At 42.4% G+C, this 6,000-nt stretch overlaps 2 long non-coding RNA genes across 2 annotated transcripts; one reads left to right on the top strand and one right to left on the bottom strand.

The window, feature by feature from the left end:
* On the bottom strand, nucleotides 1-512 carry LOC126922819 (uncharacterized). Its single transcript, XR_007712947.1, has 2 exons — nucleotides 377-512; nucleotides 1-156 (listed from the first exon to the last, which is right to left on the bottom strand). It is a non-coding gene; the product is annotated as an uncharacterized LOC126922819 (long non-coding RNA).
* Nucleotides 513-1,134: 622 nt separating this feature from the next.
* Nucleotides 1,135-2,170, top strand: LOC126922814 (uncharacterized). The gene is made up of 2 exons (XR_007712946.1): nucleotides 1,135-1,231; nucleotides 1,358-2,170. It is a non-coding gene; the product is annotated as an uncharacterized LOC126922814 (long non-coding RNA).
* Nucleotides 2,171-6,000: the final 3,830 nt, after the last annotated feature.

Below are 6,000 nucleotides of genomic sequence, written 5' to 3'. Positions count from 1 at the left end.
ACCCGTTATCGAATTTCCGACGATAACCATACTCTTCTTATTTTTCTGTTTCTCTTTCTCCTCGGGCCATCCTTTCTTCTTCTTCTTTTTTTTTTTTCTTACCACTGCCGTTCTATGCATTGTCGGTATTCTACTGACGCACTTCCGGAAAAGTTCCTGCAACGTAAATTCCGATGAACCGTACTGCGAAAGCTCGATGCACGGCGAACCTCGGCGCACGTAGAAGCATGGAAATGTATACTGACATTCCTCGATGAGTAAAATACGAGGAAACCGATTTCTCCGATAGAAACGTTATCGAAATGCAAAATCCAACGATAGGCGGACGATAGCAGAAAGAACTCTAGAAAAATCGAATGTAACGCGTCACGTTTACCTTATAATTCTTAATGCGCTCGATCATTGTTCCAGTGTCGTAGAAACTTAGCCTGCTTTCCTCGATGGTTGCTTACTTGTAGAAGAAGCATCTCCCAGTTTTGAACGACTATATCTCGTTACGACACTTTTAGAAAGCACACTTTTGTGAACGAGGCTGGTTAGGTCGGTCTTTCTTGCGTAACGCCAATTTTACGGATGCGTGCACGATCATTAAAATTCAAGTTCGCTCCGGGTAACGCTCGTTTCAGGTAATCAAAATAGAAATATCGCGTGGGTTTAATCGCCTCGGATAATCCCACAGCGACAGCTTATACAAACTTCGAAGTAGCGATGGTTCGAATTTAACTCTCGGCTTAGCCGCTTTAAAATTATGCGCGTGATTCGAGTCAAAAGGAACTTGGACGTGTAACTTTCTATTTCTGGGCATGTCTTTAGTTTTCGTAACGAGACAACGTCCAAATCGTTAAAAATCGCAGTGACGAAGCGTGGAAACGACGATTTGGTAACGGAAGATGCGGTAGTCGATTTTCGTGCAACTTTATGAAGCGGTAGTTTGTGTAGCGTATTATAAAGGATCCGAAGCTTTCTGTTCTTTTTCGCTCGTTCAAGGCCTGGTTGCCTGGTCTACCCCACCGCTGAATTCTCATACTTATATCACATCACGGTTTCGTTCTCCTCTCCCCCCCTCTGTAAGTTTTCTACGTAGAAAGACCTCGGTCGTTCTCTCTTCGCTGTTCTTCCATTCTCCGTTCCTCCCACTTGCTCTTTAGCCGCCCAGGACTTCTGTGTGTCTAGCGTTGGTCGTTCGATTCTGCCTCTTAATTTCTTCAACAACTTACATCTGATATCATTCGTAAGATCGATCGAGAATCGTACAAATGTTTCCCTTTCTGCTTATATACGAACGAATAAACGTAATTTACCGTACGTATTACAATGAACGAGAAGCGTTATATAATTTCTTTCCACGTGGTTACAGCTCGATAGATTTATCACTTTCTACCAAGGTTGCGCACTACGTTTATTCAAATTTACTACACGTCGCTGTTTAAACTAATCGAGAACTTGTACCGTTCCGCGTGGCGGAAAAAATTCGAAGCGTCTCGAGGCCATCGCTAGCCATGTCTTCCTTTTCATTCTCGACCCCCCTCCTGTCCGCCACGCAACACACTCTTCGTCTTTACCCGCTCTTCGTGATGATCCACGATCTTTACGGATGCCCCTTTCCCCGCCGTTCAACCGTTTCGCAATGATGTCATCCACAACATTGGCGCAGGCAACGAGAATTTTCAAACGACGGAAAGTAGAAAATGAAGTCTGACGCCTCGACGATGTCGCTATGGAACGAGTGTTTTTTATGTATATTCCACATATGTATATAGATAAACAGATGTGCGACTATCGTAAACGTTTCGCCTAAAAATTGTGGCAGTTAAAACCAGTTGGCGTACATAATGAGTAGCGTGGAATTTTCATCGCTGGTGTTATAGAACGTGCGAATGATGCAGCGAGGACGGAACTCGTATTTAGTGGATTAAGTCGAAATCCGAAGAAGACGAGCCAAGTCACCAGCCAGCATTGTTTCGGATTATGTATTTGATGCGCGTAAAGAGGTTTAATCCTTTACCGAAGCGGTTAACGAGATTACCAAGGGGATGGTATAAACGTTCTGGAAATCTTTATAACCTTTTACCATGTTGATACGTGAATTACCTAAAAAAATGTTAGCCGCAGATTGAACTAGAGTGGTGTGGTCTTTTAAAAGAAGCAAATAAAGTTTTCTGATTATATATATATATGTTTATTCTTAATATTCTTGCAGAAGATTCAAGTTTATAAAACTAACGCTTTATTACAAAAAACAACTCTTTTCTATCTTACGTGCGCATGCATAGAACAGCTTACTTTACATGTACGTATATATTTATCGTAAATTGTATTGCTTATAAGAACAATCTGTATACGCCTACGGATATAAATATAAACAAGCAATTACATACGCGTATATACAGTCGTATTACTTCCGGTGGAATCGTTATATTTAATAACAAGCGAATGATATTAGACAAATTTGGTATTTTGCCAACATCGAGATGCACTACGGGTTTGTGAATAAAAATCATTGTTATTAGATTGAAAATTGTAGAAATCAATAAAAATAGCAATAAATCGGGAAGTTCAACTGCAAGCGTGTTTCCTCGGACTCAGGTAGAACAGCACGCTATAGGCCATGGCGAAGCGGATTCGAGGCCAACGAGTAAAATTAGATAGCGCGTGAATGGAATTCGAGCCAATCGAGCAATCCCAAATGGAAATGGAAACGTTTCGGTTACTATACAAAAGATGGCCGCAATGTAGTGGCGTCTATAAAATGGCGGTTGTTGACCACCCGCCACTTACGTTTTTGCATGGGTTTTAACCAATACTTACGGCTTAGGATCCTTCCCTCCCAAGGCCATTTCCCAGTTCCTTTTACGACCCTCCGAAATCGGCCAATGAAATTATGTACCTCCTTCCGCTACCATGTCCGAAACGAACCAATCATGCTCGAGTTATGCTAAAGTGGTAATAACCAAGTGATCGAACGAAAGCAAAAGTTTCTTTGAAAGTTTTGTAAAAGAAGGAAAGAAGGTTCAAGTGCAAACATTTACAGATTTATAATGCACATTGTTCGGTAGTAGCAATGATTCAATGTTGATGGTACTGAAAGAAGGAACAAATCTGGTAAATATTACGAGATCGGTACAAAATACATATCGATACTACAATCTCGATAGCGGTACGCGCGTACAAAGTAGCACAAGGCAAGCCAGTCCCACTTCCCTTTCCTCCTTGCATGTACGTGCGCGCACGGTATATCTCGTTCGTTCCATCATCGTCTCCTACCTGTTCATTCTTCCTAAGGAGTGGTAACTTTCCAAACTTTTCGCTTGTATATACATACGCTTTTTACGTGAAAATCGTGACAAGATATGCGATAGCCCCCTTCTACCAACTCTGATCCGATAAAAACATCGTAAACACTTTTTTCTCTCAAGAAATGATACGTTTTAAAATGTAACGAAACAAAATGTTTGTTTATCTATGCAAGACAGTTAAACGTTCAAACTATTTTCTAAAATTTTTCATACGAGAACTACACGTTTGAAATCTTTTTAAACGATTATTGCATCGTACCATAAAAAATATGAATCCAACGAATTTCTCAAAAATAAAAGAAATAATCGGTACGAGGGAGCAATAAACTTGATCAACCTGCGAAGAAGCATCCATAAAGAGTTAAAAAAAGGTACGCTCTTATCCACTTATTATGTATATGAAAAATGACAACGCAGAGCTTTACGAAGAAAGAAAAAATGTAAGCCCATAATCACCAGCAGCAATACGGTACGCGGTACGAGGCCGACGGTGTTTGCTAAGTTACGAAAGTAAGCGGTTTTAGAAAGTACAGAAGGCTCGAGGTGAACGGCGCTCTAACGGCAGGGATATTGCACAGCAATTACAAAGTGGCTTTGCAACGACGATCGAGACCGCGTTACTCAGCTGCTACGTAAGACAATTCGACGAAGCAGGTGTACCCATTCGATTTACTATATATTCGTCTAAATCCTACCGTTAAGAGAACGTGCGCGATTTTAAACGCTACAATATTTGAAAAAATTGTCAATCAAACGAAAAAAATTAAAGAAATATATTATCATAGACTCCTCCCCGCTCCTACGTACGGATGAACGCGATTTTACGAATGAAATTTTCCGGCCGACGGATGTGCACTGTACTTTACGCTTCAAACGAGCGGAAGACTAATTTGCGTACGCTCGCGGCTGCGTTCGACTATACACGCAACTGAAAAAAGACAGAACGATGGATAGGAACGACGATATATTTGAAGAATGGTCAGTACTCGCACAGTGTTTTCCATGATCCCAGAGCCTTTTTAACAGAGTACATTACAGCTGGGGGAACACGGTTTTCACTGCTGAGCCCACGAAACCAATGAATAATCCCACGCACGTATGCAGAATCTTCGTCCTTTTCCTGCGGCATACCGTATCGTTTCCGAAATCTTAAAAAGTATATAAAGGTACGAAAGGAGAAAGTAACGTGATATCTTCTTGTAAAAGTGGAGCGTGTTCGATTGACGTTGATAGAGATGTGTCGCGAGGTCGATAGGAGAGAGAAAAAGACTGACTATCGTAGCACAGAGAGCCAAGCCAGTTTCTCACCCCCACTGACCTAGCGACCGAGAAAAAGATCAAGGTGTTGTTGCGTCGGCAATGGGCGAACCATCGAGAGCAACGTCGAAAAAAAGTACTCCTTCTTGTCTACCCTGCACTCTCCAGACGTTATCTTCCACCAACTGCCGTAACAAACGTTAGATCACACACTGGCCCAGCGAGAGCAGAGCCACGGTTTGATCACGTGACGTTAGGTTGCGTCACAGTTGCCCCTCTCACCACTCAACCGACGAACCAACCGAACGACGAGACCGCCATCTTTACCCACTGATAGACCAGAGGAATACGGACACGAGCACCGTCGACGTATGAACGTTTCCTTTTTTTTCTTTTTTGTCATATGCACGAAAGATAAGTTTCTGATCGTCAGATCAATATTCACCAAATCAGTAATATCTTCTCGCATCGTTCCATATTTTTATTTCTCCTCGGAGGCTCTCACGATTAAATCTGCGAGAGATCTGTTGGACCCTCCATGTGCCGCGCTGGCATTTATTGGAGCTCACTGCACACGTCGTACGTAAGTGTACATGTATATATGTATGTATGTATGCATGTATGTATGTATGTAGAACGATTGGACACGAACGGATCTAATCGGACAATCGCGCGTTCAAACGTTTTATACGGTAAATTATGTACGGCGTGTTTGATTTTTTTAATACAAATGCGAAAGTGAAAAACTGCAAATCATTCTAATCGCGAGCAAAGAAATATAGAAATGCGGATTAAATAATGAATTAAATTATTAGTTGATGAATTTTTAAAGGAAATATCCGGAAAACATTTGTCGAATGCAAATGCGCATTACCACGATAACTGACCTTTAGAAATCGCGCGATCACTTGTACAGATAAATAGCAAAAAAGATACAAAGTGGTGCACAGTGACGGTCCAAGGTAGTTACTTGGTTCCACAGTCGATCATTTGGAATTCGGTGCTCGTTTCCAGTTAGGCTCGGTCTCGGTGAAACGCCACGCACGCAATTTGCGGACCACGCCACGGCACAGCAAAAATCAAACGGATACGCGACACGAGTTCTATTATCACGACGATACATAACGCTTTATATTTCAAAGAACCAAGGCCGACAAAGTATCACAGACCGCGGTTTGATCCGAACTGACGACGAGAAGCAAAGACGAAGGAACAATGCCGTGGTCGTTATCGATGGCAAACGTGGTAACACCACGATAGCGTCGAGTCTCTGGCAAATGACGAGAGGTCTCTATCTTCGAGTTCGGTAAACTGCCGGAGAGAAGATTCGAGCGTTAAACACGACCGACTCCGATGGCGAGCAGCGACGAACGAGGATGCGCTCGAGCGCGTAGCCTGTGCCGCACTCTCAGTTTATCCCCACTACCAACTATGATCGGCATCCGGT

This window comes from Bombus affinis, chromosome 1, assembly GCF_024516045.1.
Source record: "Bombus affinis isolate iyBomAffi1 chromosome 1, iyBomAffi1.2, whole genome shotgun sequence".
Taxonomy (NCBI): Eukaryota; Metazoa; Arthropoda; class Insecta; order Hymenoptera; family Apidae; genus Bombus; species Bombus affinis.
Note: the sequence above shows the minus strand (reverse complement) of the source record. Positions and strands in the feature narration are given on the sequence as shown.